The 12,504-nt window shown below is 48.2% G+C and overlaps 1 pseudogene; it reads left to right on the top strand.

The window, feature by feature from the left end:
* Window positions 1-924: 924 nt before the first annotated feature.
* Window positions 925-12,243, top strand: LOC118557436 (annotated as a pseudogene).
* Window positions 12,244-12,504: the final 261 nt, after the last annotated feature.

Raw genomic sequence — 12,504 nt, 5'->3', positions numbered from 1 at the left:
ATTCGCTGGCGGTCATCAGGCAGCTTCTGAAGGCAGTTGGTTGCATTCAGGGAAAAGGGGGGCTGAATACTTTTGCACACCAAACTTTTCATTTTTTTTAATGTGTAAAATAAAAAAATAAAAAAGTAAATTGTGTATAATTTTATTTCCACTTCACAATTGTATACCACTCTGTGTTGGTTGTTCACATAAGAGTCCAATAAAATATATTCATGTCTGTGGTTGTACTGTGACAATATAAATAGGGTATATGCACACCTTTGCAAGCCACTGACTACGCTACAATTTCAATCCCTCCATTGTAGCTCTGGCTGCGTATTCGGGGTTGTTGTCCTGTGGTCCTATAATACAAACACAAACTTTCCCCCGTACTTTTTTTTAAGGACAAGCTTTGAACAACAAGCCAACATTTTCACTGCTGCTACTACTCTGGATCTCTAAAATATCATTAAAATTGCTGCTAAAAAGTTCAAAGAATACTTTTTTTTTTTCAATTCATCGTGATCACAGATGTTCTTAATTGTGAATGTTAGAAAGAAAAATCAATTTGTCCACATTCAACAGGCAGTTGTTATTTGAAACGATGGCAGAGGGGGGCGGGAAGAGATTGTGTAACTGAAATATGACTGCTGCAGTGTTGCTGTTGAGTCTGGACAGTGACATTAAATTGATTTACTACCTAATAGGAGCTGTTCTCGCGAGATCTATTTACTTTTCGGACCCGAACATCAGGGTGAGCGAGTTCTCGCCTGCTCCGTGGAGTTTATTGTTCACTTTGCAGTTTGGACAGAGTAGCCAATCAAAGTTCAAAGTCCTCCCACTGCTGTCTCTATCTGTTACACTCGAGGTTAATTTTAGTAGCGCGCAAACAGCCTTAACCCGAAGTGTCAATTTTGAAAATGGTTTCTTTGTAAGAAAGAAAAGCAGGGGAGGGGAGGGGAGGGGGGAAGAGAAAGTTCTGCAGCGCTTCATTCGCAGATCAGATCGGCGGGACGTCCCTTCCCTTCAGCAACGTCGTTGGCTGATCTGAATTCCCCATCCGCTAGGACGCAAGAGTGGAGTCTCACTGAGTAGGCGTTTTCAAGCCGGGGAGAGAAGAAAAAGTGGTTTGTTTGCTCACTCTGCGTTAACTCCAAGGACGAGAGCCGAACATGGCCTTTCGCTCCTGCCTGCCCGACCGAGACGGAACGGCGAACTCCCTGAGGATGACCGAGAGGGATCGCTTGGAGACCACCGACGCCTTCGCGTGTCCAAGCCTGGAGCTCAGCAAAGCCGTCTCGGTGTCTCTGGGGTTGGACTCGCTGTCGTCTCCGCTCGGCGGTATGAGCCAGTGCCCCGGCAGCGCCTTCGCGGACTGCGACCCCGCCGGCGGAAACGGCTCCCGCGGAGCGCCGGAGTCGGGCACGGCTGGAAGGGCGAGCTCGGAGGGGAGCAGGCTCGTCCGAGACGGCAGGAGCCTCGAAGTGGACGAGTTTGGGGAGATGTGCCACGGCTTGCGGCAGGTGAGCTGCGTGGATCAGTTCAGCTCGGGGGAAATGGACGGTGCGCAGTCTGTGACGCGCGGCTCGGTGATCTCCAGATACGTTTGCAAGGACTCCAGCATGTTCATGAACTCGATAGCGGAGGTTCCCACGACCCCTCAACGGACTGAGGTCGGACCTTTGAAACCATACTCTGCCTACTCTGCCGAGGCGAACCTGTACAGAGAGACCCAAGGCGCGTGGTGCGCAACCGAGCGCGCCTACAGCGAGCGCCCCGAGCCGCGCAGAGGCGCGTACGATGGACCCAGTTTCTTGTGTAAATACTGCGGACAAACCTCTTTCGGACCCAGGCAGGAGTGCAACTGTGTGTGGTACAGGAGAGGCGAGCGGGGCGGTAGAGGTGGAGCGCCTGTTGCGACGGTTCAGGCGTACGGCCAAGTGGAAAGTTACCCAGACGCGATTCCTCAAGGGCAAAGCACTTTTTCCACTATCAAGACTGAACCTTCCGTTTGGCTGCACTACACAGATCGCGGGTTCAGGTAAATCACTCATTCTGAGTTCCTGCTGTATTTGTTTCAGACCAAGAGGACGGTCCTGTCCAGAGCCGCCCCAAGGCATAAGCAAAGTAAGCAGCTGCTTAGGGCGCTCGGGCCACCAGGAGGACCCCAAGAGCACTTGACCTGTCCCAAACAATATTTGTTTGTGCTGTGTTTGGACTTAGATTCAACACATTTTTAGTCGTAAAGAACGCCCCAGTAAGTGCGTCAGAATTCCGACTTGGAAAGTCGGAGAGTCTCAGAGCCACACCGTACTCAGGATCCAAAATGGCTGGTGAAAGTAGAATAGAAACAATTAGGACATTTGAGGGTTTGTATCTCCTCAAAGCTGTGAATCACACAGTGCTATAAAGTCTATATGTGTAGACATGTTCTTTTAGTGTAAGCTGCTAGTTAGCCCAACAGCAATTAGCTGGATGAGTCAGACCTCCTGTGTTATGTGTTCACATTTATTTTTGAAAAAAAAAAGAAAAAGAAATGTCTGTAGTTGGATTCAGAGTTATTATTTAATCCTAGTCTGCTGCTCCTTGTGTCTGTGCCGGAGTCACGTTTTATGCCCTGTGTAATTGCAAACTAATCAATAATTAAATGATAAATAATTCTTTCCTTCCCGACTCTGCTGAGTCTGCATTGAAACGCTGCACTCCAGGCGCGAGTGCCAAACCCAACGAGTGAGGCGGAGAAATAACCTCGTCTTCACAATTTATTTCCACCTCTTTTTTTTATTATCATATGAACTGGAAATGGGTTCTACAATGAATTTCAGCTCAGGGTTCTATAAAACCTCGGTCTGGGTCTGGGTCCTGCCGCTTCTAATCGTCCGACAGGCTATCAGTCAATCTCTTCTGCACGTTGTGGAAAACAAAAGAGCAACGCGCTCAGGGATCTCGCCCGGCCTTTTGCTTTTAGAGCGCGGTGGTGAAACTCACTAACAGCGCATTTCCATCCAAATTTCCCCTTTCCTTCAAAGGCCACATGTCATCAATAGACTGCTAATTCAAAGAACGTGACTATGCCCCGTTACTGGCCACGACTGGCATTGCTTCTCTGTGGAATCACGGCCCGTCCTGCGGCACCACCTGCATGTCTACATGCGAAGCAGTTTGAGCTCTAGCAGCCCGCTCCTCTCCTCTTGTCCTTGGCCAAGCTGTGTTTCGGCATACAGCCGGAGTAAAGCAAAGTTCACCCAGTCCGCAAACTTTCCAGGGACCTCCTCTTATTTGTCCTGCAGCCGCAGCGACTTCCAGACAAAGAGTTAATGTATCAGCGTGGCTATAAACAAGAGATACAGCACCTGTTGCTGATTCTGGGTCCAGAGGGGAAGAGTCTAGAAGTCACGGGTTACAGATTTCAAGAGCTGTGGCATTCTTTGATCACAAGTCTTTATTTGTGTCTCGGCTGAATTCACTTCTTGTGTCATCAGCTCTGTGATGAGGAAATTCACAGTTGTAATTGGATTGGATTTAAAGGGTTAGTGCTCTAATTCTGCACAAAGGAAAGCTCCCGCTGACCCTAATCTATTATTATATCCGATTTAATCTGTCTTTAAATTCTTTTACTGTACATTCACATCGAGGCCGAAAGAAATGAAACTGATTCTGAAATACTCTGAAAGGCGGGGGTCAGTATTAGGTTCTCCTGATATGATCACTGTGTTAAGAAAAAAAACAATTTTAGATTATTTATGCAATTTTTTGTACCAAAAATGTATAAGATGCATTGATGGGTTTTGTTATGGGCGATATGGCCTGTCACCCTGGGTGCCTTTGTGTTAGTGAGTGGTAAAAATTAATAAATCTTGTCCCGTGAGACCTGGTAGGTAAAATGATAATAATGGCTGTACACCTCCGCTGGCTAATTGAGTTGGTATCTGCTTTATGATTCCTGCTCTGGGCTCCAGAGCATCATTTGGTCAGCTCAAATTCAGAATCCCTCCCATCTTCTCATCGGTTCTCCTCAAGATTCATGCCTAAGCCATTTTTAAGTAAATTTACAATGAAAGAAACTGATGCAACCACTGAGTTTGTATTAATTTATTAATCATCTGCATTCTGAGATTTTATTCATTAGTTTGTTGAGCCTGTATTGGAGGAACAATGCCTAACTAGTGTCAGGTTTTGATCTGAGTGATACTGCTCACCACCCAGGGCGCCATGATGTGGGGAGGGGGGGGGGGGTGGGGGGGGGGGTTGGCTTGAGTGCCCCCTCCGTTTGTTACGGCCAGTCATTGTAAGCACTGTTACGAATATGGGCGTACTCTTATCAGGATTCCTATTCAGCAAAAAGTTAAATCTGGACTGTGAGACTTTTTAATTAGCTATAGTTTATAAAAAAAAAAAAAAAGCTGAACAGAGGTTCTGTAACTGAGTTTGAGATTTATGAAACCTTTCTGTTTGGGAAATAGCAAAAAAAAAAAATTCATCTACTCCTTGTGAACCCAATATTGTGTTTTGTAAATTGGTCCAGGGCTGCTTCATGCTAGAACCACCCTTGATAGCATGATCAAATTACTTTATTAAAAGCAGAACATAAGTGTTTCTACTGCTGATTAACTAACACGTTATATTAGTTCTAATAATGTTCTATGCTACATTTTTGATTTTTATTTAGATACACAGACTTCATAAAAAAAATATAAACACACACACACACACACACACACACACACACTAAACCTAGCTGCAGCTTTCAAGTGCTTTTTGTGCCGATTAATATATCTTTTTGCCATAAAGATCTTTTTTAGAGGAACACTCACATATTAGCTGGTTCGTTAGCATCGCTTTTTTGAATCTTTGCACCAAAATGTATCTTTTGTTTGAACGAGGAAAACAAAACGGAGCCGCTTTCTTTCAGCCGGCCGACCCGCAGTGTGCAGCAGATGTTGCGGCGGGTGGGAGCGCTGCGTTGCCGCTGAGCTGGAGACGCATCTCGCCGCCCTTTCTTTGGCCCCTTATTTTAATGTCTTTAAACCGGGGCGACGCCATGAATAAAGGCTTTTAGCAATTTTGAAACCATGACGCTCTCAAATCACGCTTCGGCTTCATAACCCCTACCGAGCTTGTGTCTGTGTGCACTTCCAGGCACGAGGATTTTTTCCCCGGCGTCTTCCTGTCAGACAGGAGAGTGTGTCAGGTGTGCGGCGACGACGCTTCGGGCTGTCACTACGGAGCGGTCACCTGCGGCAGCTGCAAAGTGTTCTTCAAGAGGGCCGCCGCAGGTGGGAGTGACGAACACACACACACACACACACACACACACATTCACTCAAGCATCCCTGAGTGCACATAAAAATTACAGTATGCATCCCCTGATTTAATTTCTTACACCCACTTACTCTCTGCTGCCCTCAGGGCACAGTGACCTGACATTATGAGGCCAAGCGGTTTGTTATCAGTAAACACCCACGTGGCGTTGCTATGAATAGAGGCCGTGGCAATGCGGACTTTGTTGTATGTCTCCAGGAAAGCAGAACCACCTGTGCGCCAGCCGGAACGACTGCACCATCGACAAGCTGAGGAGGAAAAACTGCGCCTCGTGTCGGCTAAAGAGGTGCTTCATGTCCGGAATGAGCTTGAAAGGTACAAAGCTGTGGGCCATGAATGCCTAAAGAGGAGAAATGGGCCGTGCCTTGCCAAAGTGTTCGTACCCCGTCGCTACAACAACGGCCTTCGGAGTAATGTGCTCCGAGTCTTACGTGATGGACCTGCGCGGGGCAGCGCGTAACAGTGAAGTGGGAGGAGAATGCTATGGGGTAGTCAAATGTTTTACAAATGGCAATCTGAAAAGTGTGGTGTGTGTGTTTGCGACACACCACCTTTTGCTTCCGTCACGGCTTTGAGTCACTACCAGGTTTACCCCTTATGAGGGAAAACGTCTCCATTTCCCCTTGGTAGAACAGCTCAAGCTCAAGTTTCCCAACTGGTTCTTAAATGGACTTCACTCTGGCCTTTGATCATTTCTAACACTTCTTACTCAGGTCTTTAGCGGCCTCCAACAGGGACTGGCCTACGTTCAGCTCCAGCCATCTTCTCCGCGCCTCTGACGCGGCTTTTCTGTCCCCATGGTTGAAAAAAGCATTCCCAAAGCATGATGCCTCCTCCACCATGCTTCCCAGATGAAATGACGTGTTTGGGGGTTGGTGTTCTTATGGCTTTCTTCTTCTCATTCTACGAAGGTTAAACTTGTTAAGAACATTAGGAAATAACGCTAACACATTCTTCCAACTGAGCCGTGGATCTCAGCAGCCCCTCCACAGTTACTGCAGGCCCCCTTTGCTGCTTCTCTGGTTCATTTTCTAAAGGTTCGGAGCCGTGCCACACTCTTTCTAATCGCCAAACTGTGCTCCAGGGTCACTGTTTTATAACCTAACCCTGTTTTAAACCTCTCCCTGACCTGTCCGTCGTCTTCACTCATCTTCATGATGCTTCCGGCATACCTCTGGGGGGCTTCAGAGAACAGCTGGATTTGTGTCGGGATTGCATTATACAAAGATGGCCTCTGTTTACTAATTAGGTGAAGAAAAATCGATTGCTCTGGATTTTATTAAGGGCTATCAGAGTAAAGGGGGCCGAAAAGAAATGCATGTCATACCTGTCAGATTTTTATTCGCAAAACATGTTGAAGAACAGTAGTGATCTGACTTCCACTTCACAGTTGGGCCCTACTGTGTTGGTATGATGTATATACAGAAACAACAACAATAAAACACTTTAGAGGTGGACAAAATAGAAGTTTTGGGAGTCTGAACGGTTTTGTAAGCTGCTGTGTTCATTATGCATTTGGATAAAGAAGGGTTTAGCGTGGCCAAAACGTCATGCCTTCCACAGACCGGCGCAATTTTGCTGTTTTCTGTGTCGGGACGTCTGGCCAAATTAGAACGAGATTTTAATTGAACCGAAGCGTCCCGTTTTAACCATTTGTCCTCCTCCCTGCCTGTGTTGCCGCTGCGCGATCACAGGCCGAAGGCTGAAGGGAGCCGGACAGACGAGGAGCGGAGAGGAGGAGCAGCAGCCTGCTGCCTGGGGGCATGGAGAGAGGGAAGGGCGGCACGACGTTGTCTTGGAGCCGGGAAGCGCTGCTGCCAGGGCTCAAGGTGGGGAGGATTAGTGGCTCACAAGCTCAAATATCAAAGAGATTTCCAAAGAGTCTGACCATATATATATATATATATATATATATATATATATATATATATATATATATATGCACACTGCTACTCCTGATTTATGTGTTAACCTCTGCAGGGCCTCAGTTTTCGGGGATCCCCCCAACGATGCGCTCCTGCCTCTCCCTGCTCACCATCCTGCAGTCCATCGAGCCCACCGTGGTCAACGCCGGGCACGACCCCGCCCAGCCCGACAGCCCCGCCTCCTTGCTCACCAGCCTCAACGAGCTCGGGGAGCGACAGCTGGTTACCGTGGTGCGTTGGGCCAAGGCCATACCAGGTAAGCCGGGGACGAACCGCGGTGAGGAGGAGCAGACGTTGTTCCTGGAAGCGCTCTGAGCTGTAAATACCAACGGCGGCTACGTGTGGTTCAATCTGCACCGCGCCATCTCAAAAGTCGAGCATACCTGTGTGACTCACACTAGATTGTAGCGATATTGAAATGTGTCAAAACGCAGCCGTGAGAAGCAAGCAGTACCCTTTGGCTCTGTGCATTGCCCCTATAGGGCTCATTCAGGATTAGATTTATTTATTTTTTTAAGTTTGTAATAAAACGACGATAAAGCAGTTCTTACACTTGATTTGCGCAATCACATGCACAGCAAACCGGAGATCTTTTATACGAGAAGTGGAGGTGGGGAGGCAGTGCGCCAGAGTGGAACGTGAACCGAGGATGGAACACGTAAAGCATTTCCCATCCGAGTAACCGTCTCATAAAAACTGTTCAGCAGCACAAAAAAACAGGATTGGATAGGTCCTCTGGACGGGTTCTTCCTTGTTGAAACATTTAGTCTCCTCTCCGCGTAAGAGCAATGAAATGGCATCGCTGGCCACTAACCCCTTAGCACCAGAACTCGGCGAAAGAATCCCGCTCTGAAATGCTGCGTGCCGAAGAAGCAGCTCCCGCCTAATAACATCTGGTCGTTCCCGCTGGGGCGCTTGACACGTACTTGTAGTGCAGATAGACGAGCCGACTGTGAGGAAGGCCGCTCCAAAGCCAGAGACCTCCCTGCAGGACCCACCAAACAGGTCTGCTGCCTGGCATGCCAGCTCTGCCGCCATGCCAGGCACCGCGCCGCCTGCATAACTGCAGCACAGCAGGTCACAAACATATCCAGCAGGCTGCAAAAAAACAATTCCCTCTGGCTCCGCCCATCCATGAAATCTACTGACTCACACCACTACAATGTTTTTTGACCTTTTATACATTGTTGCTTTTATATCTGAAGTACTCGGACTGGGATATGTTCTATTCTCAGGACGTGTTTCACTCTGAAGGATCACTTGCCTCCCGCCGCCATTTCCCCAAATACATGATCCTCGGCTTCTTCCAGCGCACGCCTGGCGACGCTTTTAAAAGGGTCGTAAAACAGGGGTTCACTCAAACCACTGCGACCTTTTTTTGGAACCGGAGTGGCTTCAGCGCATTGGAAGTCCGCTTTGCTCTCGTCCCCCCTCTCAGATTTGAGCCTCCGGGTCCGACTAATCTGGATTTAAACTGCTTAAAGATACCGTAACTGCAGGTAAAATTTCAGCTGCCTGTAACCTTTGAAAAGAACCTCACTTCAAAAGTCAGGAACCTGAGCTATCCCTTAAACACCAGAGCAGGCTGGCACAGAGCAAAGCGGGCTGTTCGGGTATTAACCACTAGAGGGAGATGTGTTGCCGCTCATGGAGATGGAGAACTGAACACAGGCAGCACTGTCTCCTGTGGAAGCCCTGCTGTTATTAGGCTCCATGTTCATTTAACTGAGCCAAATAGGGTATTATTAATAGAATAGCGTTCCACTTAGTTTTGAGCAGAACATTATTATTTTTTTTAATCATCTTTTTATTGTCTGATCAGGTTTCCGTGACCTGCATGTGGACGATCAGATGTCAGTGATTCAGCTGTCGTGGATGGGGGTGATGGTGTTCGCTTTGGGCTGGAGGTCCTACACGCTCACCAACTGCTCCATGCTCTACTTCGCTCCCGACCTGGTCTTCAATGAGTAAGTTCTACAAAAAAGTTTCGTTTTTTATTTTTTGTTTTGTTTTATTCATTTATTTCTTTTCATGACGTCCCCCGGCATCTAACTTTAAGAAGTTTTCTGTCTGCCGCTTAAGCGTCGACAAAAGTTTTCCGAGGCTGTCGCCTCGTCTTTGTCGAGCGGGAATAAAGTTTGTATGGGCGTAATCAGCCGCAATAATCGCAGCGGCGCAGGGTTTCGCCCGGAATATCGAGAGATTTTCACCTGTCACCGTCACTGGGAGGGGGAGCCACAGCGGAATACGAGCTTCAGAGGAAGACTGACTAATCAAACAGTAAAAAAAAACGTCTGTTTGTCAAGGCGAGGCGGTAAACAAGCGCGTTGCGATCTCAGCGCATCCTTCTGCGTCTGAGACGCGTGGCCGCAGAGGGATCACCTCTGATGATTTATTCCATTTTATCTCCTTACAGGAGCCGTCGCCTCGTCGACGCGTTCCCTTCTTGTTCGCCGTGATGTGTGCCGGTTTCGCGCCGCAACCTTCCAGCCTCCACCCACAAGCTGTCTTTAACTTTGACTCGATTCTTTTGTCTTTGCTTTGAACTTTCCCCAAAAAACTTGCTGCCTCTTTTGACACAAATGGCAATGCGCGATAATACGTGTAGACGGCGCTTTGCCAAAAAGGCTCGTACTCATAGAGTGGTTGTTGAAACTATGTTATTAGAAATCTCGTGGAAGAAGGAGCCAAAACTGAACCTCTTAGCTTACGTGCAAAGCTAACTTTGCACACGAACACACCCCCACTGTAAGACATGGTGGTGGCAGTGTCATGCCGGGGTGTGCTTGTGATCGCAGAGACGTGAACCGTTGACCGCTATCAGACGCGCGGTCCATAAATCTGGCTTTTTGTGGAAAGGTGGCTAGAAGGAAGCCATTGTGGGAAAAACGGCATTAGAATTCCAGTTTGAAGTTTGCTCCAAGCCATCAGGGAGACGCGTTCTGGTCAAAGGAGACCAAAATTCAGCTTCTTGGGCAGCATCTAATAAATACACGATTGGTTGGGGGAACACTAACTTTACGTCACCCTGAATATGGCGTCCTCACAGCGAAACGTGGTCGCAGCGGCGTGCTGCAGGCGTGCGTTTCTCTAGCCGGGCACAGAGTCGACGGAGCTAAACACGGGGCAGTCCTGGCAGAGAACATGTCAGCGGCTGTAAAAAGACTCTTGAGTTTCAGCCTCCGGCAGGACAGCGACCCGACACAGGCAGACGAAGCTACAATAGAAGGGTTTACACCAAAATAGGCGGCAGCATTTTAACGGGCCAGTCAAAGTCGAATTTAGAATCCGTGGGAACGCTCGAAAATTTGGTGTTCAAAGACGCTTTCCGTCCAGTCCGACGGAGATGGTGTTATTTTCCAGAGGAAAACGGGCAGTTCTTGGGATTTATAGACTAACAGAAGTATTTTAAAGTCTATTCTCTGAGCTATAGGGAGCAGTGTAAGGACTTTAGAACTGGGGTTATATGATCTACTTTCTTAGTCTTAGTGAGGACACGGGCAGCAGCGTTCTGGAAAAGGGGGCAGTTTTCTGTCTCTAAGGTGTTAGAAAAGGCCCGCGAGTCCTTGTTTGTTATTTAGCAGGATCGGCGTAAATGTGGCTGAAACACAAAATGCTCGTCGAATTTGCAACAACCGTAGAAAAGCGCGGATCATTTTGGTTCCACTTCACCGCGGGGCACTGCATTGTGTTGGTCTGCCCCATTAAAACCCCAGTGATGTGGTGTTTGTGGTTGTGACTCGACAAAATGTGAGAAAGGGGGCGGACCCCACTGCTTTGCACTCAGGTGAGCTGCTGTGCTGACGGGGAGTGTCGTCCGGATGACAGGAAGGAAAATAAGTAAAGTTTTCTTGAAATGAGCATATTTGTCCCTGATTTGAGCAGGAAATTAAGATGATTTGCCCATGGAATCAGTATCTTGACCCCCTAAAATAAAGATTAGATATACTGCGCTTGAAATAAGATGATGGAGATGAGTTGTTCCCATTTTAAGTAATAAAATCTTATTCCGTCGGCAGATCGTCTTATTTACCAGCTTAAGTCAAGGACAAATACACTCGTTTCAAAAAAATGGAACTTATTTTTTAATTCCCCCTTTGCAGCGTGGGCCTTTCCAGTTTCTTCTGCCGTTTTGTGTGACACTAGAAAAACATTCCCTGTGCATTAGACCTCTGTCGCTCCTCCTGGGCTGCCGGTGACCAGCATGGGTAGCGGATACGCCTGACCCTCATTTTTCACTGCCTATCCGTCGCTCTTCTTTTCCATTATCCATCTAGCTCATTTTTCCTCTCACCCCCGCTGCGCCTTCTCCGTTCTCCTCCCTTCTTGTCCCCGCGACTATTAATCCTCTTCCTCCCCTCTCTCTGTGTGTTTCTGTCAGAACATCTCCTGGCTTCACACCTCTGCTTTTGTCGCACCTCGTATTCAATCTCTCCTCTCTCCGCCGCCTCTAATGCTTTTTTTTTTTTCTCGTGTTTTTTTTTTTCCTTCTTCCCCCAACCTCCTTCCCAGCCAGCGTATGCAAGTGTCCAGCATGTACGAACACTGCGTGAGGATGAAGCTGCTGGCCCAGAAGTTCTGCAAGCTGGAGGTTACCGAGGAGGAGTTCCTCTGCATGAAGGCCCTGGTCCTCTTCAGCATCAGTGAGTCAGCTGGCATCATCCACCTAAAACGCAGAGCGAGCCTCGACCGCGCAAAGTGAAATACGACTTGGACGGAGCGCGGCCTGTGCTCTGGAGAATTGATGGTGGTGGGGGGAATAAAGTCTGTGAGAGTTATTGTTGTGTTCTGGCTTTGTGGTCACAGTGCCAGTGGAGGGCCTGCGGAGCCAGCGCTGTTTTGACGAACTGCGGACCTCCTACATCAAGGAGCTGGGACCGCTTGGCGAGCCACCATGGGAGACCACCCGGACACAGAGGGCTGTTTCAGCTCACGCAGCTCCTGGACTACCTCCAGTCGGTAATACATGGGGACTCTGTGACCCGCCCGCCTTCGCTCCTCGCATGCGTCTGATCGGTTACGTAAGGGGTCGTTTTTTTTTGTCATTGGCCTACTTCAGTAGAAAGACATTTGGATCTCGGAGCACAAACACTGTAGTTGGCTCCCCAGCAGTACAAGCGTCGGTTTATTTTTACCTAGCACCTCCAGCTTGCTGTAACAGAGTCAGGTGATTCTGCTTGAATACATTAAAAAGTTTCCTGGCAGGCGGGTTTCAGCTGCACTCCCTCTCGTTTCCTCTGCTTCGGGCTCCCCCTGCTGGCCACAGACGTCCCCTACT

The sequence above is a fragment of the Fundulus heteroclitus genome, chromosome 23 (genome assembly GCF_011125445.2).
Source record: "Fundulus heteroclitus isolate FHET01 chromosome 23, MU-UCD_Fhet_4.1, whole genome shotgun sequence".
In the NCBI taxonomy this organism is placed as follows: domain Eukaryota; kingdom Metazoa; phylum Chordata; class Actinopteri; order Cyprinodontiformes; family Fundulidae; genus Fundulus; species Fundulus heteroclitus.
The sequence above is the reverse complement of the archived record's forward strand: the minus strand, read 5'-3'. Positions and strand labels throughout refer to the sequence as shown.